This window comes from Amblyomma maculatum, chromosome 9, assembly GCF_055883805.1.
Source record: "Amblyomma maculatum isolate TAMU_Amacu chromosome 9, ASM5588380v1, whole genome shotgun sequence".
In the NCBI taxonomy this organism is placed as follows: Eukaryota; Metazoa; Arthropoda; class Arachnida; order Ixodida; family Ixodidae; genus Amblyomma; species Amblyomma maculatum.
Window position 1 is genome coordinate 83624412 of NC_139352.1, and position 24625 is coordinate 83649036.

Sequence of the window (24625 nt, forward strand, 5' to 3'; positions counted from 1 at the left end):
ATCCTATGGAATCTCGGAGCAGAGGTCATATTTATGAATTAACTAATACCCTACAAAAAGGTAACAAAATAAAAAAGCGAGGCCTCACTTACTGCATTGCTCCAACTTTTCTCCAAGCATATCAGTTGGCTATTGTCAATCGCAACTGCTCAAGCATGATATAATTCAGAAATCACTATCTCAATGGCAAGATCCTTATATCCTGACAGGGTAACTTCCCTGGTTGCAGAGGATTCAGAGTAAATATGGGAAGTCAAGTGCCAATAGGACCGGAAGTGTTATATATGAGATCAACATCCTAAACTAAGATTAAAGAATAAAAACGTTTTTCAATAGCATAGTGAAGTTCACCTAATGAGCAATATTCTTGGAAAAAAAAAAAGACCAGACATGCATGGGGACACAATTGGCCAAATAGAAACATCCCATTTACATCTGACATAGATTTGAAGGAGTGAGCACACAGCCTGACATGGTTCACTTTCCTTTTATTTTCATATTGAAGAGACTGCTCTTGCAGCCAACAAACAAAAGCAAGAAATTTCTATTATGAAACAATTCTAGACAGCACTAACATGGAAAGCATATTTAGGGTTATTCGTTTTCGGTTTTTATATTTTTTCAAATTCGTGGGTAAAAATCGGGCATTATTTTTCGATTTGATAAGAGGAGAGAAATCAGGTTTTTCATGGAAACATTCCAAAATTTGGGTTTTATCGGGTTAAACTTACAAACTAATAATTTATTTGATTTCTCCTAATTGGTGGGTAATGATTAGGGTTATGTTTTCGGTTGCTTTGAAGAAAGTATTTCATATTTCGGCGTTTCTGTGCAACGGTCAGTTCATTGACATTTTACATGCCCTTATTAAATAGGTAATCATCTGCATGAGCAATATTTCGGTTTCCGTCCAAGAGGAAGCATCTTAGCTGAGAGAACGTTCACTCAATGTCACAGCTGCCATTAGCTAGGCACAACAATGTCAACAACTATTTGCTAGCCTGGGGTAGTGCCACAGTTCCGTAGTTCCAATAGTTCATCAGTTCAACACTTTCATTTGTGAAGCTTGCTTTCAGCAAGTAGTGTTTAAACTCCTCGCGAAGTGAGCCTACATCGTCCATCCCGGAAATAAAAAGGTTGGTAGTCATCAAACAACTGACTCAGCAGCTGCTTCTGGAATGGATCGAGTAAAGCGCCCAGTTTCCACATTTTCAACTGGTTTTCTCTTTTGTAGGAGACATTCGGTTTCAGAGTGCAGTCCCATTTTGTGAAGATTTAAGCACAAAACTTAGGTGCTTTCATATGAGCTTTCAACAAGTTATGTGGGCACAGTTGTTCCAGAAATCTGGAAAAATGATAGGGTTGTTCGTTTTCGGGTAAAACCCGATTTTACCCTTTTTTTTTTTTTTTTTTTAGGAACATGTTCGGGGGGCAAAAACAAGGTAAAATCGGGTGTTACCCGATTTTTTAGGAACACGTTCAGTAGCAAAAACTGGGTAAAATCGGGTTTTACCTAAAAACGAACAATCCTAAGCATATGACATGACCAGGACTTCCTAGCTCCGAATTTCCAAGCACAGAGACAGAGCTGTAGTGACATCAATACTGGAAACTGCAAAGCAGTGTCAAAATAGCTGCACTCAGAATGTGCCAGTTTGGCAAGCAGCTGGTTTCACTTCGATTCCTTAAATGCTTTTGGTGACAAAAATGCTTGCACTTGCGCCACTATTACACAGTAAATACACAAATTTAGCTACAGCCGCTGAAAGCTTTGCTCCTAAAGAAACTCATGCTAGGTATGTCATAATTTCAGTCTCAATGACAGATATGAAATTCAGCTAAGCTACTCTCCTTTTGGAAGGAAACCATTTAAAGAGGAGCTCTGAACCCGTGAGCTCTATAGGCATATAGTAAGGGAAATGAGCTTGTTAATCAAAAAACAAAGTGGTGAATGCAGCCGCCAACACACTGATGAGAAGAAATGTCAATTGCCACAACTGATGTAGGCGTAATGCAGCAAAGCTTCATGCATAATGCAGCAAAGCTTCATTAATGTCCATGCTTTTCATTTTTGTGAGCTCTCAATTCGCTTCGATCTCGGAACGCCTCTTCGCATTTGTTACACTGGTACGGTTTTACACCTTCGTGGGTTCGCATCATGTGTCTTTTAAGGTTCTCAGCGTTTACAACGGCCATAGGGCATAACTGGCAGCGATATGGCTTCTCACCTGTGTGGGTGCGGCGGTGAATACCTAAACGTTGATTTGTCAAAAAGCCTCGGTCGCACATGTCACACCAGTATGAACGGGGCTTGTGGGTGCGTAAGTGCTTACCCAGGCTGTCCTGATGTGCAAAAGTGCTACTGCAGTATTGGCACTTGAATGGACGCTGAGTGTGGATATTAAGATGCTTCAATAAGTTGCATTTTTCTTTATACCTATTGCCGCAGGAGTAGCATAGGTATGGGCGCTCTGCAGTGTGAGAGCGGTAATGAATCAACAAGTCTTTTCTTGTCCAGAATTTCATGTCACAGTGCGTGCACAGCTGCCGTATCTCAACCTCGCTGGTGCTGGCAGTTGTCTCAGAGTTGTGCCCAGGTGGTGTGATATGCTCGTGACGTATGGTGGCCGTGCCTGTGGTTTGAAATCAGAAGTATTATCAATAAAACATGATCCCACACGTAACGGCTCATTTACACCTATGACCGTTAGCACAAGGAGACACAAGGCAGTCCTTACACAACACCCACACCAGCATATGAATGTCGAATTGACAGGTTGAATGATTAAATGAGTAAAAATGAAGTTCTGAAAAAAAATAAATAAATAAACACTCCTCACATCGTGATGTGCATGTAGATAAGGCTGCCATTTCAATTCTCTACTAACTGAACTAAAGTTAAACCTGTATGCCACGATCGTCCATGCAGTCAATTTCTAGATATTACGAAGTTTTTCAACCCCCCAACATCGCCCTCACTGAAAAGAATTTACTTCAAAACTCCATACAACAGACATGTTGCAGCAGTTGACCTTAGCATAACGAACTTTCCGCACCGAAAATTTATCGAGTGCTGATTTACTTGGAATATCGCAAAACTCTGGAAGTTTGATGATGATAAAGCATGAACTGATATGTGAGGAGCATCTACGATCGTAATGAGCGACTGCAGTGGGAGTGGGGAAGGCGGATGGCACATCGTCCGGAATTCTCCTGGACACCCGTACCTGCCTGAGTAAACTAATCTAACCATGCACGGCTTCAGCGCCAATGGTGCATTTATGTTGCAAATGCAGCAAATTCTGCTGCTTTCACTTCCAAGACGTGACACTAGAATAGCTCATGCTCAAACTCAGTGAAAATAAGAAGGACGAAGAAAAATATAGCACTAGGGAATGCTTTCTGGACACATGGCTGCTACGCGGTTGGTCAGATGATTTCTGAATGCCCGCAAAGCGAAATGAAGAGCCTGCTTAGTGTAGCAGTGGTCGCATGCAAGAGGGAAAATTCATGAAGATGCAGGTGCCTCCTCTGCCAGGGGCAATGCGACCGTGCACACTCTCCCCTAACCTGTCCATGGCATTTTCGGCATAACTCCTAGAGGTAGAAGCAGGCTCTAGCCTTTTGGAGTAGGCACGGCAGCAGCAAAATTCTTACTTTGAAGCAGCTTTGGAGCAGCAAAAGTCCGATTTTGGAGCATGTTTGGAACAATTTATGGGCTATTTGGGAGCATTCTGGAGCAGTCTGATGGCATTATATGCTACTAGGAGCATTTTCTCCTCACGTCTAAAGAAAGTTCTTTTTAATTTGGTCCCCAAAAGAACAGAAAAAATATTCAAATCAGCCTAAAGTTCTAATTATTAAATGGAATAAAAAAAAATGCCAAAACCTGTTTGTTTACAGTAATTTTACCTGCATAACAGCAGTCTGCGTTTGAGGTGAAACGCAGGTCAAAACGACAATTATTACCGGTTTCATCAAGCACTTTGCTTTGGGTACGCACACTGCCCAGAAGGTTAGTTTGCTTCAAAATCGTAAAAGCTTCACAGTGCTACTCAATTGAATTGATACCTGTGCACAAAATAGCCCTTCTGTGCTTTGAGGATGCCTCACCGCAGAGTCGCATAGTGAAGTACTGTGGCGAAGCGCGCAGTGCAGTGAAACTGCATGCGATCAGCTGGAAGCAGAATGTGGATGCATGCGTGGGATGTATGCGTTATGCGTTAGAACAGCGGGACACCACCCCAAAACAAAAATAAAAGAACAGTGACGCCCTGAGCAACTTCCGATATGTGTGCCCAATGGCAGCCGCAGGTTCGCATGGAGTCAAAGCGAATAAAAAACCGTGACACTAGAATGCGATTGAGCTTTATTCGGAAATGGCGGACTTCCGATCATTGCCATACCTGCCACAGCACACACATTGTGCGCGGGCACAACAGTTATATTGACACGTGCATTAGAGGTGAAGAAGAAGAAGGAGCGCAATCGGCAGAAGTAGAGGACGTTGAAGTGTCGGCCGTTCCTGGTTCAGCTCTCAAGGTGCCCTCGTTCGGCGGTTGCAGTAATTCTTTAGTGTAACAACCGTTACACATCTGGTGAAGTCGAGCTGGGTACGCTTCCCAACCTGCGTACGCCTACAAAATAGGAACACGAATCTCACACCGATCCATCAGCACCCAAGCTGCCGCCTCCGCGGCCAGTCACCTGAATTCGGGCCTCTTACCACCTCGACGAGGACGACACAGCCTCGACCGCCTCTTCCAGCAGAAATAGCCACAGATAGCAGGTCTCCGGCGCCCATCCTCTACCACTCGCCGCAAACACCGCCATCTTTCCACGGCGACGTGTACGAGGATGCGGAAGACTGGCTTGACACCTTCGAGCGGGTCGCCTGCTACAACGGTTGGAGTGACGACAACGTGTATTTTGCACTCGAGGACTCCACAAGGACATGGTATGAGAACCATGAGAACAGCTTGTCCACATGGGAGACATTTCGCCAAAATCTCCTAGCTACATTCCCCAACGCAGACCGCCGAGAGAAGGCTGAAGCTGCGCTTCACTCCCGTAACCAGCAGACTAACGAAAGCGTCCGCATGTATGTGGAGGAAATAATGCGCCTCTTCAAGCGTGCTGACCCCTCCATGGCCGAGGAAACGAAGCTTCGCCACCTCATGCGAAGCTTCGTCAAACAGGAGCTTTTCGCCGGTCTTGTGCGCAGTCCACCACATACTGTTGCCGAATTCCTCACTGTAGCGACCACCATGGAGGCGACGCTCCTGCAATGAGCCCGGCAATACAATCGAGATGTAAGCACGCTTGGGCCCGCTGTTTCTTCGATGCCGCTAGAGAGCGATGTAGCCGTTTTACGTGACCTATTCAGGTCGATCATCAGGGAGGAATTACAAACCCTCCAGCTGTCTCCCAGCGCGCCGTCTGTTACATCGTTGTCTGAAGTCGTCCGGGACGAAGTGCACCTGGCATCGCAGCAGCAACAACTCTCTCAGATTCCTAGACAGACTGAGGTCAGACCTACATATGCAGCTGTCCTCTGTCGGACGCCAGCACCAGTCTACGACATGAATACCACGACTCAAGCAGTGCAGCAGTCTGGTCTTTCCTGTGTGCCTGCTCGACCAGTCTATCAGCGGCCACGGAAATGTGATGTGTGGCGTGCACCGGACCGGCGGCCACTTTGCTACTACTGTGGTGAGGCCGGTCATCTTTACAGGACCTGCCCGTGCCGCCGAGTTGGTCTGCGTGGTTTCTTGCCCGACGACCCTTGCCCATAGAACGGCGAACGACCACTCGAAATAGAACCTCATCTGTGGGCCTGTGACACGACCTGAATATGGCCGCTATGACTCTACATCGTCATCTTCGCTACGATACCGTTCCCCAAGTCCTCGCCGAGATGCTAGCTATCCTGAGCGGCGTTCTCCCAGTCCACAGCGGGAAAACTAATTCCAGCGGTCTCCGGAGGCAAGGCCGCTGCTGTCGGGAAAACTGAAGATCCTCCGCCGCCAACACACCGATACGCTGATTTCTCGCAGGGGCAGGGTAGCGACAGCATCTGACGCGCTACTTCTGATTTGTGTGTGAAAATTGACGGAACAGACATGGTCGCTCTACTTGATACAGGTGCAGACTATTCAGTGATGATCCACGCCCTCGCCCAGGAATTGAGCAAAGTTTTGACGCCGTGGTTGGGCCCTAGCATTCGCACGGCTGGGGGTCACCTCATTAGCCCGGCCGGAAGGTGCACAGCCCGAATCGACATCTGCGGTTTCGTCTACGTCGGTGAATTCGTCGTCTTGCGCGAGTGTTCGAGAGACTTGATCCTGAGCCTCGACTTTCCGCAGGCAAACGGTGCTGTGATCGACCTACACGAGGCGCGAGTCACATTTTTGACGAAGCAAGCCGTGGCGCACAGTGACACAGAAGACCCAGGAGTCAACGCTTTGCGTATTGTTGAAGACGACATAATGCTGCCACCATGACCCAGTGTGCTGGTGTTAGTGAGGAACGACTCGTTTCACGACTACGAAGGTATTGCGGACAGTCACTCTTCGCTGTTGCTAGAGAAGAGAGTGGCTAACGCGCGCGGTCTTGTCGAACTGAATGACGGCTGTGCGACAGTTTTGGTGACGAATTTCGCCAATGAAATTCAGCACCTCGCCAAGGGAATGGGCGTCGCCTTCCTTCACGACGTGGATGGGTTGCCGAATCTATGCCCCGTGGAGATGAATCTTCTCGACAATGCCGCACCACGTAATGCCCTTCAGGTTAAAATCAACCTGGGGTTGTCACCTCATCAGAAGAACCTTCTGTCGTCGCTGCTACTTGATTTTAAAGATTGCCTCGCGACGAACTCCAAGGTCGGACGTACGCCGGTAGCCAAGCTATTGCATCGTCACAGATTCGGCTACGCCACCAGTCTGTCAGCGTCCATACCGTGTTTCGCCTAAAGAGCGGGAGGCTATTAGAACGCATTGATGAAATGCTTGCAGACGATGTTATACAACCGTCAACAAGTCCATGGCCGTCGCCGGTGCTCCTGGTGAAAAAGAAATACAACACATTGCGATTTTGCGTTGATTACCGGAAACTGAATAATGTTACCAAAAAGGACGTATACCCACTCCCCAGGATCGATGATGCGCTTGACCGACTCCGAGACGCCAGGTTCTTCTCTTCCTTAGATCTGAAAAGTGGATATTGGCAATTCGAGGTGGATGAGCGAGACCGCGAGAAAACGGCTTTCGTGACACCTGACGGTCCGTATGAATTTAAGGTGCTGCCGTTCGGACTTTGCTCCGCTCCGGCCACGTTTCAACGCATGATGGACACTGTTTTAGCTGGTCTGATGTGGTAGTCGTGTCTTGTGTACCAGGATAACGTGGTCAAGTTTTCGTCTAGCTTCGAACAACACTTGCAGCGATTGCGAATTGTCCTTCAAACTCTCCAATCTGCATAACTAACTATCAAGCCAGAGAAATGTCATTTCACCTTCGAGGAGCTCCGTTTTTTCGGACATGTTGTCAGCACACAAGGTGTTCTTCGAGACCCCGACAAGACTTCTGCCATCTCCAGTTTCCCACGCCCAACTGACAAGAAGGCCCTCCGACGTTTTTTGAGCCTCTGCTTGTATTATCATCGCTTTGTTAAAGATTTTTCTCACTTAACCGAGACATTAACAGCCTTGACTCGAAATGACACACCCTTCGTATGGGGAAGTACCTAAGATGAAGCCTTCGATGAACTCCGCCGCCGCCTTCAAAGTCCACCAATACTAGCTCATTTCGACGAGAATGCAGAGACGGATGTCCACACTGATGCTAGCAATGTCGGCCTTGGAGCGATCCTCATACAGTGGCAGGACGGTGCAGAACGAGTAATCGCCTACGCGAGCCGCACACTTTCTCGATCGGAACGGAACTATTCGACGACAGAAAAAGAGTGGCTTGCCGTCATCTGGGCTCTGAGTAAGTTCCGACCACACATCTACGGACGACCATTTCGTGTTGTCAGAGACCATCACTCACTATGCTGGCTAGCCAGCATTAAAGACCCTTCTGGCCGGTTGGCCAGATGGAGGCTCAGGTTGCAGGAGTACGATGTGACGGTCGTCTATAAATCCGGTCGGCAGCACCAAGACACGAACTGTTTATCACGAGCGCCCGTGGGACCGGCTACTCAAGACATCACCGAAGATTGCCCTATTCTTTGTGCTATCAGCGTCTCCCGTATGGCGCAGCTTCAACGAACTGACCCTGAGTTGGCGCCACTCATTAAGTATCTGGAGGGTTCTAATGCTAGTGTACCTCGTGTGTTTCGTCGTGGACTACAGTCCTTCATCCTGCGGCGTGGAGTCCTATACAAGCGCAACTTTGACAGCAACAAGGAGACGTTTCTGCTTGTTGTGCCATCCGAGTTACGCTCCGAAATCTTGAGTGCTTGTCACGATGAACCATCCGCCGGCCACTTGGGGGTCAGCCGCACACTAGTAAAGATTTGGCTTAAGTATTACTGGCCCAGTTAACTAGCATCAGTGCGTAAATATGTAGCAACATGTCGCGATTGCCAGCAGTGCAAATCTCCCCCTCTGAAACCAGCCAGCTATCTGCAGCCCATAGCACCCCCAAAGACCCCTTTTCAGCAAATTGGCATAGACCTCCTCGTCCCTTTTCCGAAGTCATCCACAGGAAAACGGTGGATTGTGGTCGCAACAGATTATTTGACACGGTACGCTGAGACCACGTCACTTGCAAATGGTACTGCTGCTGAAGTCGCCAAATTCTTTGTCCACAACATCGGCCTGCGTCATGGTGCTCCTGCAACTATCATTACTGACCGTGGAGCTGCATTTACGGCCCGCTTCACTCAGGCTGTGCTCAAGCTCACGCATACCAACCATAGACACACAACGGCCTACCACCCGCAGATAAATGGGTTGGTGGAACGCCTCAACAGGACCTTGACTGACATAATTTCCATGTATGTTGATATCGAGCACAAAACATGGGACCAAATTCTTCCATACGCAACATTCGTGTATAATACCGCACAGCAAGAAACAACCCAGTTCACTCCATTCGATTTAGTCTTCGGTCGACAGGATACTACCCCCCTGACAGTGAGAGGGAACTTGACGTCGGCGTCGCCACTTGTGCTCAGCGCACGGCAACTGTCCAGACATCGCATTCACCGTCAGCAGCAGATCGATGCTGAACGCTAAAACCTTGGACGCCGCTACATTGCTTACAACCCAGGTGACTGTGTGGGTTTGGACGGCCGTTCGTCGCCGCGGGCTGTCCGAACAGTTACTACGCCGCTACTTCGGCCCTTACCTTGTAGTCCGCCGCCTCAGCGACGTAACGTATGAGGTTGCACCAGCCACACCAGCTCGTTCATCGCACAACACCAAGCGCAGCGATGTTGTGCATGTGGTGCGAATGAAGCTATATTACAAGCGACCCCCCGACTGACTTTCAGGCTGCATGTAATCTATCCGTGATGTCAGACTGTGGTGTAACTCTTGAACGCATTTCCTCCATCGCTCTTCTTTCTGATGGTAACACCGCATCGGGGCGATGCTCCAGAGGAGGGGGCAGTGACACTTGCATTAGAGGTGAAGAACAAGAAGGAGCACAATCGGCAAAAGTAGAGGATGTTGAAGTGTCGGCCGTTCCTGTTGCCAGCATTCCTGGTTCAGCTCTCTCGATGCCCTCGTTCAGCGGTTGCAGTAATTCTTTAGTGTAACAACCGTTACAATCTGCAATTCAGGTTCGGGGAGGGTGATCGCTGGCAGAGAGCATCATAACTCAACGTGTCGCTGGACGCCGGTGCATTTGCCATGTGCCGCCCGTCATTGACATCTACCCTTTTGGATGCAGGCGAAGAGTTGTGATTGGCCATCGCGCCTTGGCTAATTGCACTCGCTTTTTGCACTTGTCCCTTTTAAATGGTCATCGGCCACGACTGTGCTCCTAGTTCAAATTACCTGAACTTCTGAATAAATGAGGGTTAAAACAAAAATTTACTTTAGTCCAAAAAATCACACGAAAATTTATTTTGTATCCCATTTAGCAGAATGATTTAGGAGTAAATGATTCCAAAGATTTTCTGGTTGAGTTCATGAAATAGTCAAAATGACAACTATTGCAGACAGTAGTGGAATCGATTAGCTGCTATTAATTTCAATTCAAGAAAGCTCGTGCCACCTGGCTTTTGCAAAAGCCATGGCGATAACAGCTTTATGACAAACGTACCTGGAGTGAACCAACTGTTGTGGATGCGGAAGCGGCCGCATGCTTTTGTATAGCGAGCACCCAGTGTTGCTCAACCGGTGATAACGGCTAAATTTGGCATTGTATACTTGCAATGGTCAATAATCGCGTAAATTGCAGTTTTGGCGCAGCTTGGCACGACAGGTCAGACTGACACGGAATGGCGCAATTGGCACAGCACTTCCAACCCTGAACCCCCTTTTCCCGCCCTTTTCGTAGAGGTGTCATATGAACTGCCTGCCATGGTCACACCACGCCCTCAGCGTTATTGCAAAATGTTTCACCGCTTCTATAACTCTGAGTAATGGGGATTTACTGTAAACACTTTAAAGATGGTTTCCCTTAGATTACCTAATTCATCTGCTTTCCATTCTGCATTGTCTTTTTGACTCCTCGTGTGAAAACCACCTGGATGTAAATAAAGATTGGGACCATTTTACGATTTTGTTATGACCAGGTTTAACTGTAGTAACAAACGCGGCCAGACAGCAGAACAGTTAGAGGCTGCAGCAGGTGTGATTTGCGAGCCTTTGTCATAACCAACTTGCAAAACGGGGTCATCTAAATTGAAGACCTTTAAAGAAAATTATGACTGTTTTACTGAACATACCTGCAATTTCCCCAGGAGAAGGCTGGTATGGCAATTGTCCCAGATCTTCCTGCGGCACAGCTGGTGTGTCCTCAACCCCCTCATCAGCAGGCTGGTTGGGCAACAGCTCAGTCTCTTCCTGCTTCACAACTTGCATGGCCACCCAGCATTCAACTTGCAAAAAATAAGAAAAAAAAAGTAACTGACATCAGGTGAAATATGAATGAACTCCATGTTCTGCTAATCACTATAATAAGATAGCTCATCCTGCAAAAGCCTTAGCAATTCTAGGCTGATTTTTATTTTATACGTTTAATGTTTAAAGCAACCAACCAGAGTAGCTTCTTGTTTAATTGCAGTGTCCCATAAGGCATAGCTGAGGCTATCAATAGAGTAGCGATTTTTATGCAGGCTATTCACACGGAGGAATCTGAGCAGGCTCTAACGCTTGTTACCTGTATGCGGGCAATGTGTCATCCTTGACCGCAATGACAGTCTCTCGACACTCTTATCACACCTGCATTATGAACAACTGAAAGTCATAATACTTCTGATGCAAAAGCAAACAGTACATGCCAGATTTTGTGAACTCTGTCAATTCACATAGCAATTGAAGCAGCAATCCATCGCACAAACACCCAACCGCTAGCTGTATGTTGTGCAGTATGTTGCACCTTAAATGAGTACATAAGTGACAACACCTAAACGAGTGCTGCCTCACGTATTTCACTGCATATGGAATCACACGCTCGATCCAGGGATTGAAGAAGGCACACTCACAAGCTGCTCAGTTAGCATCCACGCTAGGTTGGCCTTAAAAATAATGCCCATATTTAGGGCCATAAAATGCACCAAAACACTAGAAAAAAAATGCAGATGTAAACAAGAAAAGTGTGGCAGAAGACTGCCATACATAATCAGAAAAATGAAAGTTGCACTGTGGTCTACTGAACAATCAAAAGGCCACATCCACAGTCCCGCTTTCCTAAATGCTCAGACCATGACAGTCCAGGAAATATTTTTGAACTAAACAAGATGATCAGAAGCGAAATCTTTAACACCTCCTTGAAATCTTATTTGCAGCACCTTGCTGCGCTTTTGACTCAACACAGCTCAATTCACTCATTTTGCACGCGTATAGCAGAGACTGAGATCACAGTATACAGTGCTCACAAGAAGAGATTACCACAAGCCAGGCTCCGGTGGTATGAGTTAAGGCAACACAAGGTACTCCCGGCACTCAAGCAACGAGGCTGCCAGGAGGTTTTGCAGTACTGTAGAACAGAGAAGGTTGGTAGACCACAGCTGCTTAATAGTGATTTTCTACTGATACTGCCACGCACTGGCTTGCCAGAAAGGCTTGAGTTTGGACATAAATTAACATCTCAGTGGCTTTTTTGGAGCAGAATTTTTAGTTTCTTCATCACTGTGAGACCATTACTGATTGTGTATACGATGCTGAACTGGCCACTGATACAAGACAAAATACTTGCAAATAGCAGCATAAATGCCGCTGCATTCACACTGTCAGAAGTACTTACACATTCCAAAAGCGCTACAATGTTATCTTATAAAACCAGGCGAAGGATGCCGCTCCTCAAAGTATTTCAGCTCAGTCACAAATCAGCATACCTCTACCAGCAAGTCAGAAAAAGTGCAGTCAACTAACTTCACCCTCGATGTCTTCCAGATACTATAGCACCACATATTAAAGTTTTCTCGTTCTCGCTGTTGGCCACTTATGGTAATCTTTCTTGTGCACACTGTTTTACAGGCTAAGTGATCTTTCTTGCGCACACTGTTTTACAGGCTGACAGTAGTCCAGCAGGCTTGTGAAGGTTTGCAGCAGCTGATTTGAAAGATCTTTGCTCCAGCACAGTTAAATTCTTATGTTGACATCACTTTCTCCAGTGTCTGAAAAATAAAAACAGACAAAATTGGAATAAGTACGAGAGAAATCCCAATGTCACAAGCATGGTACCGTATTTTTCTGCTTATAACACGCACCTTTGTATAAGACGCACCCCTCATATTTAAAGGCTTTCGACAAAAAAATTCGTATATAAGGTACACTCTTGTATGAGACGCACTTCAATTTATTCGGGTTAGGGCAATAGGACTAGACTATATGAATATCGCGCAAACCGAGGAAAAAAACATGCGCATAAGATGCATCGTTGTATAAGACACACTACCGAAAATTTTGTAAAGAAACTGCATCTTATACACCGGAAAATACGGTATGTAGTTTGCGTATTAATGATAATATCACTGAACCACATGAATTAGGAGGGCAAATTAGATAATTGCAATGGAAGGATCATTATATTCAATGGCTCATTAGCAGCACCTAAAGTGAGTGAAAGGCGGCCGCTTTTCGATGGGGGCGAAAAGCAAGGTGCCCATGTGCTGTGTGATGTCAGTGCACGTAAAAGAACCCCAGGTGGTCGAAATTTTCGGACTCCTCTGCGACAGCCTCTCTCATAGCCTGAGTCATTTTGGGTAGTTAAAAACACAAGCCAAACCAGACATTAAGATAGTTGAAAGTTTGATTTAATGTAATTAGCAGCCCCATGCTTGCATACTTAGTTAAAGTTAATGAACTTAAACTTAGCATCAAGCCAGGCCATACTATTCAAATCACCCATTCACCGCTACGTAGTACCATTGCTCGCTGTGCCATAAAAAAATATGAATGCCTGCTCGATTTCGGCGAAGCTGCCTTTGCCTGTAAAGACACCACCACTACACAACTCTGGCCTGTTGCATCTGACATGTTAGAAGCAGCGTGAAGTGGTGTGTGTCATGCGTAGAAACCCCGTTTGGCGAACGCCACGTGCGTATACAATAAATCATATCTGAACATACGTTCCCAACTAGCTGAATCACTGCTGGTAGGCTCCATGTCTCTATGACCATGGAGCACACACACACACGAAAGGTACCACTTTAACAGAAATAGAATTTGACGAGGCAGACAGTGCATTGCAAAAGCGAAACAAGGCTGCAAAACCTAACAGATAAAAATATGGCTCTAAACAACAACAAAGAAAAATGACAGATAGCCATGCTATACAAAGAAGTAATATAGAAACAAAACCACTGCAAGCACATTAACATTTGACATGCTTTACTTTGATCAGCCACGACTACAAGGCTGCTGTAACCTTTCAAACTTACGTGCAGTGCCTTCATGTGTCACAAAGTTGGTGAGCCACGCACTTTTAGTACAAAAACACACGCGAGCAAGTCTGGAAAGGAGACATGACAGCACTTGTAAATGCAGTGTATGTACTTAACTAACAAGTAAAAGGTTATTGAGGTGAAACCATACAGGTGCCCAGATTTCCAAAAAAGAAAAAGCCATACATTATGTGTATTTGCCATGCATCTGAGGCCATGAACAGCACTTTTCTAATAATGAAAGTAAAAGGTACAACGCAATCACAAGCGGCGTCTCAGAACAGTGACGAAAGGTGGTCGTCCTTTTGAGGTCTTCGCGCGCACAAAACGTAGACGCTTGTCTTGTCGGAGAGACAAGGTAGATCTTGGAGTGCTGCTTGGATAGGCAAGTGTCTTGGCAGCATCGCGACAAACTCCAGCGCTTTGATCACGCCACGAGCACAGCTGGCTTTTGGGGCACTTGAACCAGCTGCATCCGTTGCATCACCATGTGCACCACACGCATTTGAAGCCAACGCCACCAAAGCACCAAACATGGCACCAAAACATCAAACGCAACTAGCGCAACCAAACTTTTCAAATGTAGGTTCTACTTTTCATTTGCTTTTTGTAGGTGTCTAGATCAAGGGGCGGAAGTAGAATGGTCGGAATGGTGGCGAAGGCTGGGCACAAAAGCGGTTCAGCGGTACCGCAGCGTAGCCACAGGTCGGGGGGCCAATCACTCAGATTAAGAAATTATACCATTATGATTATGATTATACTACTACAAATAATAAGTATCAATCAACATAAAAAGAATAGACATTTGATAACTTCGCTTGTGAATGAGGTGTGGTACTTTACAAAGATATTCTTAATTTTTTTTTCAATCTTGCAACCCTCTTCTTATCACGTTCCCTTGGTGTTGCATCGGCCGTGACGAAACTTTGGAAAGCTTTCTTGCTCCGTGGAAGTAGGCAACCAGAGGTAACCAAGGCAACGGAGATAACCATGGAGATAACGAAGCTGACGAAGCACGAAACGGTTTCTTACCGCTGTCTGCTGCTCGTCTGCTGTGTTGCGGGCCTTGGTGCGCCCGGGAAAGCTTATAAATTTAGTTCGCAAGTCTGAAAGTGTCCCTTTTTTCGAAGATTTCGACGTCCTTGCTGGTCGCTGCTCTGTCGCCGTTTGGTGAGATTGATTATCCCCATGCAGCCTCGTTTTTTTGGTTTCGTCCCCTTCGTCGTGCGGGCAGTGCGAAGCCTTTTTGCAACATTGTATTGCGCTTAGCGTTTTATGTTTTATCGCAAGATGAACCCGCACAAAGTGAGAAAGCGATGCTCTGTGGCACATTGCGACAGCGTGGACCCAACCGTCGGTGTCTTATTACACCGCTTAATCCCAGCCGGCTGACTTTCACCGGTGAGCAGATCTGGAGAATTGCACACAGGCTCAATGTATGCTCTAATGCGTGTTAAGCACGTTTGTTGATGCTAAAGCTGTCTGGACTGGTGCATGCCTTGAAATTGCCTTGAAAACTGCTGTATGCTTTCTGCCGAAGAGTTTAAATGTGAAGAGTATAATTCCAGTGCTCTATGCTCCACGTATGTTTTGATGCACCTGGCTTTGTTTTCTGTACATGCATGTTTCTTATCTGGTGACGTTTTGTGGCAGGCACTTCCAGCCTTTTCCATGCCTCGGCTGTGATCATTGAAATGATTAGCCCGCTTAAACAGTACGTGCTACTGTTCTTGCTGTCTGCGACATGCATTTTTCATTGTTGGGCTTGATTGCTGTATTTTCTTGGTTGATGCAATAAACAATGAGTTTATGAAGACCATAACTGGTCACTTGGTACACTCCGTTGCGAACTGAGCACGACTGCCCGGTTTTACCAGACTTTCTGTACAACAGCTTACTGTGCTGAAGGACAAAGTACATGGCCAAAGTACTTGCATGACTTGCAGCAGTATTTGCATTATGAATTTGTATGCTTGGTATGTGTTTGGAAGTGTTGCTGCCTTTCTATGCCGCCACCTTTGCCAACCACTTTCACTGTGCTGGAGCAACTGCTTATAAATAAGGACGTAAACAGAAACTCGAGTTCTTTTAGATGGCAAAGGTTGGCGTGCGCTGAAAGGCAACAACCTTTAAACGATGCAGGCTCGTCAATGCAACGCGGCGGATTTTTTTTTTAACTTGTTTATAATTCGCGCCAAAGTAAACGTATGCGTGACGTCATTTGTCCACAGAGCAAGTGTGACAGATACTGCGTCTTTCCCTACTTCCGGGTAGCCGTCGAGCCCCCCGAACACTGGGCATACGACGAGCGTCTGCTAAATAACGGGGAAATCATCGACCATTATAAATTGGGACGTAGACTGGTACCCCCGCCAGATGTTACACTAAATAATAGAGAAGCTGTCGCGTGGAGGCGGCTACAAACTAATACGTTCATGAACCCGGTCTGGGCGTTTCACCAACACCTCCTAAACTTGTTCGCTACCGCCGGGGTGGCGCAGTGGTTACGGCGCTCGACTACTGCGCCCAAGGACGCGGGATCGAATCCCGGCCTCGGCGGCCGCTTTTCGGTGGAGGCGAAAAGCAAGGCGTCCGTGTGCTGTGCGATGTCAGTGCACGTTAAAGAACCCAGGTGGTCGAAATTTCCGGAGTCCTCCACTACGGCGTCTCTCATAGTCTGAGTCGCTTTGGGACGTTAAACCCCACTAACCAACCAACCAACCAGACCTTAGGGACAATGATCTCTGCAAACACTGTGGGGCGAGAGGGACCCTCGACCACATAATTTGGGAGTGCCCACAATCTCCAGGGATAGGACAAAATATTACAAGTAGAGTAGCCTGGGATACCCTGCTGCGAAGCGCGGACCCTGCGATCCAGCACCGCACCGTCCATCTGGCGGAAGAGGCCGCAACAAGCCAAGGGCTACCACGGCCGGTCTCGAGGGAGAGGGCGCGCTCTCTTTCTTACGGCCTTCTCAATCGCTGCGGGAACAATGGGAACTTTTCTCCTTGAGCTACGCTCTCCGCCACCGCAAGGGGCGCGACCTGCTCACTGTTCCCTCCGCGTCTGCTTCAGCGGCGGCGGGTGGTTTTTGCCTGGTTTCGTGTTGTCGCTCGCGAGTTTCGTGGAGAGTGCAGCCCCGAAATTAAAGAGCACAGAAGGTAGATGCTGCAGCGGCATGTCGTCAACGTACCACACGTGAACGGATATAAAAAACACTGTCGTTCAGCAAACGTTCGACAAGCATGGCATACATTGCGGCACGGTAGCTACTTTTGTTCATTTTAATCCGAATTTTCTCAAGCCTGTACACGAATGGGAACAAAAAGAAAACTGAATGAGCAGTGATCACATCGAAGCTCCTTCAAGGCTAACATGACAGCAACTCGTCTGCAACAGCAAAACCGTCTGTCAGCGCTAGATGCGTAACCATTCATGTAGCACCGAAGATGAAAATAATTTCATAAAAATGTAATGTAAATTGCAAAATGCTTGCATGATATAAAGTATTAGTATAACAGTCAAAGTAAACGTTGTAGGGTTGAGTTTTAAGTGTTATTACAATTCATATACTTGGCAATGTGTGGCATTATAAACATTATTTATTTTTGCAAATTTTAATGAACTTTTTACATGATATTATGCTTAATATGAAAACAAAAAATGGTTGATATTCATGACACCACTTGTGCTCGAAGTGGTAAAAAAAGGCCAATAAATGATGAAGGTGATGCAGTGATGCAGTGCGGTGACTTACAAATGAGTTCACCTGCTATATCGAAAGTATGCAAGAAACTTCTAAAGCGTTAAAGAAGGACACTCTCACTGAAGACTCATTTCAAGCCTTATATAGCGACCCATTGAGGCTCTCTTCGGGAAAGTAAGGTTAATGTGCGGAAGGGAATGACATATGCCAGATGCGAGGGCCGTAACAGCTAGCGGCACATGACTACAGACTACATTGTCAAGACGGACGTTTCATCTGAGAGCAAAATCAAGGCACGGAAGGAAGTGATGGCATCTCCTACCATCCCATTTTCCACTGTCACATATTCCGGTTCACCTTACGTCGCTGGATATATCGTTTAGTTAATCAACTTCGGGACGTCTTACGCTTGCGCTATTCTTCTTGAAACTAGCGAAAGAAGCAGCCCCATGTAGTACGCTCTTCTACGAGGACAATGTTCTAGTGGACTGCATCATCCGAAACCAGAGCTTGTTGCCCTATTGGACAAACCTTTTCTTTTTCGAAAAAGCTGCCTACAACACACAAATGTTCTCGAAGTACTTAAGATCCTGATTCAGTCAGCATTTCAGAACTCAACACTGAGTTGCCAGAAAGGAATTGACAACAGCTACGTTATTAGGTCAGTTTCTTTGATATTTGAAAAATTTCTCAGAATTCTTCTTCTCAATTAATTATACCAGGAAAATGACAGAGAAGACCGAAAGGCCAACTCCTTATGTGCACAAGCCATGCAGAAAGATTTCGAGCCTGAATTTTCTAGACGCAGGTCGCATTTTGATGAATTGATGAATATATAGTGCAATGTGTAACTTTGAAGGAATTTTTTTTTTATTGTTTGCTGCTCTTTTCGATTCTGCTTAACTGTTTATGCCCATTTCAATGATTAAAAGTAGTCGTGAGACTACATATACATCTTCGGTCTTTCAACCGACTGATACGTTTTGAACGAAGCTAAAACAGCCCAGTCCACTAGACAAGTGAAATTTTTACTATATGAGTAAATTTTTGTTATTTACTCTGAATCTGAGACGCGCCATGAATTTTTGCCGGTGCCTCTTCTAATCTAAACGAAAACGGTAGCGGTTGACAGAATCTCCACCCAACAGTTCACCATGCACTCACGTGAGGTTGCGCTACACCTGCTTAAAACATTCAAAGACAGATTGCATAGCCTGGTAAATTAATTTTGTACAAAACTTAGAGGTAAAAAATGTTGAAGTGTACCCGAAGCTTCATTCGACCGTGCACGGCTGCACTGACGAAGGAGCGCGCGCGTGACGGATTGTTGATTGTATTTTATTCCTCGTACACGATAAATGTTCGATGTTGATGACGGACTTTGTATAAACGATAAGGGGCGAAATGTCAGTACCTGCCAGCTGCAACTGACGCGGGCGAAGCTAAAAGCGAGCGCGCGTTTCCCTTGCGCGTGAACGGCTGTAGCGGAGGAGCAGCAGTGGGGCGGTGGCGACCCCACCGAGGCGCGGCGGGCGGTTGAAACAGACCCCATTGGAGAGGCCGTAAGAGAAGAGAAGCGCTCTCTCCCTCGAGACCGGCCGTGGGGCTACCTGCCAGCCTCTAATCCGCGGGCGCACGACTCCCCGTTTCCGATGGAATTAAAAGTTGTACAACCAACCAACCAATCCCTTCCTGTGAACCAATTATATAACCTCCTTGGTCGAGTACAGACGAAGGAGGTTATATTTTATATCCTCCTTGATACAGACAGACTTCAGAACGGCTAATTTTGGCTCGTTGCGTTGAAGCCGAGGGGACGGAAACGATGGCATGGTTATAGTTAGTTCACTGTAGCATGGTAGCGAAACTGGCGCCACAAGTTTCTTGGCACTATATTTTCTACTTTGAAGATCGCACCGCCACACAGCCCTCAAAGCTAGTGCTAATTAAAAAAAAAAAACCATGACGTCATAATGACGTACGTATGCTCGGCGCGGATTTCGAATCTTTTTTTTCTTGTAGGTTTCGAAAGATAAGGGCAGCCTCATTGCCTGGTAGACCCTCGTCTTTCGAAATCTGCATCGCCTCGCTCGAGATGTATACACTCGAGCGGCCATAGAGACCCCGCTACCCGGAGACAAAGACCCCCTCATCACATACAAGGAGCTCTCTGAGACTCCCAGACAAAGCAGACGAATCTATCCACCACCAGATAGGTCTCTAACACCCTCAGAATGCAAGGCCTGGCGAAAAATTCAGGCCAATCTTTTCTTTCCTCATGTTACTCTGCATAATGAGTTGACAGGAGACCCAGAGGCCTGCAATCTCTGAAACGTCATCTAATCTGGCGATGCCCCGATTCTCCGGGAGCTAAAGAAACTGATCCCCTTGATCAAATTAACTGGGAGTCCTACACCCGCAGCCCAAATGCGATGAACAAAATCCTAAGCCTGGCGGAGGAGGCTTACTCTAAGACCTTCTCTGCGGCCACGGCGCAAAAGAGCCGGCAAGGAGACCCTCCACCTGGCTGATCCCCTGCCCCGAGGTCCATGTCGGTGTGAATAAAGACTTCTCTCTCTGCCTCTCTGAAAGACAAGGCCAACGACCGAACGATGCTGGGCCAAATCGGCAAAAAATTGACCCCTTAACGACTGAAGCGCAATTTAATTGACTGGAAATTTGACTGCCAAGTTAAGACAACTCTATTTTAAACAGGGTTTATTCTTAACCAACTTGCCCAAGCATCGTTCCGCCGTCGTCATTGGTTTGTCTTTCAGTGCGAGTTATGTATAAAATCATATGCAGCTTTCGCGCTGGTTACATCCACATTCATTCTTACACTTCACTTCTCAGGGCATACAAGTGAAGGAGAGCTCGCATGTAAACAAGCGTGCTGGAGTCTCCATAACAATTATTTACTGCACTCTGTACGAATTACATGAAAGCGTTTTGTATTTGGTGGAATGATTTGTTTGCAAATAGCAGTCAGGTTGAATGCATCATGCCAAGGCAGTAAGATTCCCATCAACACAAATATATATTACGCAACTGAAATATATACAAGCCACAAAACAACCCTTCAGTAATCACCGCAATAAAACGTCAGACATCTGAATCAAAATCAGCTTTAGGTGCCCCACACAGGGTGCACTGCGGCGAGAACAGTCCTGGATGGATCAAAGCTAAGAAAGCAAGGGATGGGAATGTACGGGACTGAAGCTAGCGCCACGTCACCTGTTGTAGCTTAGTCAGAGAGATTTATGAGGAGGAGGGTAGATGATTCGTTGATCACGGTAATGGAGAGAGATTTCGTGATACGATACCATGCGCTCGCGAGCATCTACCCAGGCGGTAGCATTCCCTGCTCGTCTGACGTATCCTCGAGCAAAAGAGTGAGCTGCTTCGTTGCCTGGGTGACCCGTATGAGCGAGCACCCATATTAATTGAATAGGATGTACGGGTGGGGGGAGGGAGGCGAGGAACTGGAAGGCTGGGCCAGAGATCCGACCGCGAGCGAAGTTCCGTACGGCGGGCGCTGCTTTAAAGAGACGCAGCCGCTCTCGTCTCCCTTCAGTCTAGAACGCTACACCTCTACAGAAGGTCTCAAGCGCTCAAACGGCGCCGCCCCGCGCGCATCGCCGCCGCCGTCGAGTCTGGCAATCATGCCGGCAAGGCTCTCCTGTACCCTCCATTGAGCGGCCGTGCCTGTACTTCGCGTTGCGCCAGGAGGAAAGATGAGAACGAGAGAGAGCAAGAACAGCGCGCGTCTCCGTTGCTAGGCAACGACCAGGCATGAGCAGAGCAGACCCATGTGGCACGTACTGCAGATAACCTCTCCCGGGATAGATTGAGGGAAGAAGGAGTAGAGTTTGAAGAAAACAGCAAATGGATGGATGGGAAAACATTTATTTCATCGGCTTTAAGAGGTTCAGTTTGATTGCTGGCCGCGCCAGATGGCCGCCAGTTCCTGTCGGCGATCTTTTCGGCCCACTCAGTGACCCGAGCCTGGATGGCCGGATCCGAGCAGCGCAGCACGGTCTTCTACTCCTCCAGAGATGGAGCTGGCAGCAAATCGGCGGGTGGCGGATAGGCCGCGCACCCCCATGTAATGTGGTCCAAAGTAGCGTCGACGCCACACTCTTTGCATTCAGGGTCAACCTGCTCTGAATATATATGAATAAACTTTGGGGCAGGGGAAGGAGCGGGTTTGTAGCTGGCGCCAGAGTATCTCCTGGGCCTTGCTTAATGAATTGTGTGGTGGAGGGAAGATGCGCCTTCCCAGGCTAAAATTGGAACGAGAGCAAGCCCTCCCTCGCGCCCGCGGGAAACGAGGTGCTCACCGCCCGGCCGACGAAACCTCGGGCATATTCGTGAGCCTTCTCGTTCCCGGGATTGCCCGAGTGAGCCGGAACCCATACCAGTTCTATCGTCCTACCAGGGACTGGACGGTAGCTTTTAAGGATATTCCTGGCGGCAGCCGACAGACGGCCCCTCCCGAAATTCCGTACGGCTGTTTTGGAATCACTGACTATAACACCTGCTTCGGTAGAAGCGATAGCCAGCGCGATGGCTGCTTCCTCTGCAGCCTCGGAGGTTCTGGTGCGTACAGTAGCTGAAGCTAAGATCTTGGTAGGCGTGGACTCACGGGCCCCAGTCACCGCACAAATCGCGAAACCGCGGTCCGTCTGTTCATATTCGGCCGCATCTACGTAAGCAACCGAATGGTTTCCTTTGTATTTGGTGTGTAGTGCACGTGCGCGTGCTAGTCGCCTGCCTTCGTGGTGAATGGGGTGCATATTCTTAGGGAGGGGCTTGATAACAAGCTCCTTCCTGATTGCTGTGGGTATTTGCCTGGGATCGTCCGCCATGGGTTCGGCATTGATGCCTAGCCTCAGCAAGACAAACCTCCCGGCTTTGGTGCGCGCCAGTCTGGAGTACTGCGCTATTAAATGCACGTCCTTGAGTTCATCAAGTGTGTTGTGCATTCCAAGAACTAAGAGCCTATCGGTTGAGGTGTTTCTCGATAGTCTTAGTGCTGTCTTGTAAGCTTGCCGGATAAGACATTCGACCTTTTGCTTTTCGTCTTGGTAAAGGTGCAGGGGTGTAGACTAGCCTGGTGATGACGAAAGCCTGAATGAGTCGACAAGTGTCGCGTTCTTTCATGCCCCTCCTCTTGTTGGCTATTCGCTTGATTAGTCTGGCTGTTTGGGTGACTGTTGTGGTCAGTTTATCTAATGTTCCTAAATTTCTGTGGTTACTCTGAATGAACATGCCTAGGATTCTGATTGTGTCTACTTGTTTGATTGGCAGTCCTTTGAGCTCTACCCTGATTGCAGGGGGCGGAGGTCTGTTCTTTCGATTGGGGCCTTCTCGAACTACAAGGAGTTCGGACTTAGAGTGTGAACATTCAAGACCCGCCCTTAGAGCGTAAGTCTGAATGGTGTCGACTGCTTCCTGAAGCACACTTTCTATTTGGGCATCACTTCCCCTGTTCACCCACAGGGTAATGTCGTCCGCGTAAAACGTATGCTGTAGCCCCTCGATGGCGGCGAGTCTGGGGGGCAGTGTTATCAGTGCAATGTCGAAGAGGAACGGCGACATCACAGAGCCTTGTGGTGTTCCCTTTCCGCCCAGAGATATGGGGTCTGATTTGGTCGCGCCGAGAGTGAGCTCGGCCGTCCTGTTCGTAAGGAAGGACCGGACGTACCCGAAGACTCTCTCTCCAGGATTCAAAAGCGAGAGGTTTTCTAATATCGCCTCGTGCGAGACGTTATCGAAGGCTTTACAGAGATCAAGCCCAAGTATTGCCCTTGTTCCATGACAGTACCTGCGATCCATAACATCCCTCGACAGCTGGATCGTGACATCCTGCGTGGAGAGGTTGGGTCTGAATCCTATTATGGTTGAGGGGATGACGTCGTTGTCCTCTACATAACCCTGCGGCCTGTTGAGAAAGATGTGTTCCATTAATTTGCCTAGGCACGACGTTAACGAAATGGGTCTTAGGTTTTCTATGTTAAGCTTCTTCCCTGGTTTCGGTATGAATGTCACTTTGGCATGTTTCCATTCTTGCGGTACCTCTCCTTTCCTCCAGTAGGCGTTCATGAGGTCAGTTAGGGCCGAAACTGAGCCGATATCTAGGTTCCTGAGGATTTTGTTTGAGACGCCGTCTGGTCCCGCCGCCGAGAAAAAAGAGAAAGATATTTTAATGGCAACAGGAGATGTCTGCCTGGTGGTAAGCCTAGCATGCTACTCCTGATGAGGGTTGAGGGATGAGGGTGACAGAGTGTGGGAGGGGAAGGGGAAATAAATGAGAAAAAAAGAGAATCGGTGTCGCACACGTTCACACGCACATAAGCACACACAGATGAGTTTTAAAGGGTATTGATCAACCCTGTGTCCTTAGGAAAGTTAACTTTTACACGCACATAATCACACACAGATGAGTTTTAAAGGGTATTAATCAACCCTGTGTCCTTCAGAAAAGTTAGTAAGGCCTTGGTAGCTCGCGCAGCAGACGATCCGTCGCACCAAGGACCCAGGACATGTTCAAGGCGCAAGGTTGTTTCTTTAGGTAAGCTTAAATTATTGCGCAGTGTCCTGCGATGTGCAGTAAACCGTTGACAGGAGGTTACCAAATGTTCAAAATTTTCACACACATCACATGTAGAGCACAGAGGACTGCTCGCTATGCCGCCGCCGAGGTCGTCCTGAGTTGTCCTATCGCGTACAACATCTCCGCTTCCGTAAAGTCCTCGTCCAACTGTTCATTGGGGAGTCCTCCATACATAGGGAGTGGGCTAGTGCTAGGTGTCGTGTTCAGGTACATTTGACATAATGCATTTAGTAGCT

At 47.3% G+C, this 24625-nt stretch overlaps 1 long non-coding RNA gene across 4 annotated transcripts; it reads right to left on the bottom strand.

The window, feature by feature from the left end:
• Positions 1-471: 471 nt before the first annotated feature.
• On the bottom strand, positions 472-14777 carry LOC146179635 (uncharacterized). 4 transcript variants are annotated; one of them, XR_014700742.1, is made up of 5 exons: positions 14062-14763; positions 12679-12795; positions 11337-11398; positions 10903-11055; positions 472-2633 (listed from the first exon to the last, which is right to left on the bottom strand). It is a non-coding gene; the product is annotated as an uncharacterized LOC146179635 (long non-coding RNA). The 4 variants fall into 4 exon arrangements; XR_014700743.1 differs by having other exon boundaries at positions 10903-12795; positions 14062-14132; positions 14251-14777; XR_014700741.1 differs by having other exon boundaries at positions 11337-12795; positions 14062-14774.
• Between the last annotated feature and the right edge of the window lie 9848 nt (positions 14778-24625).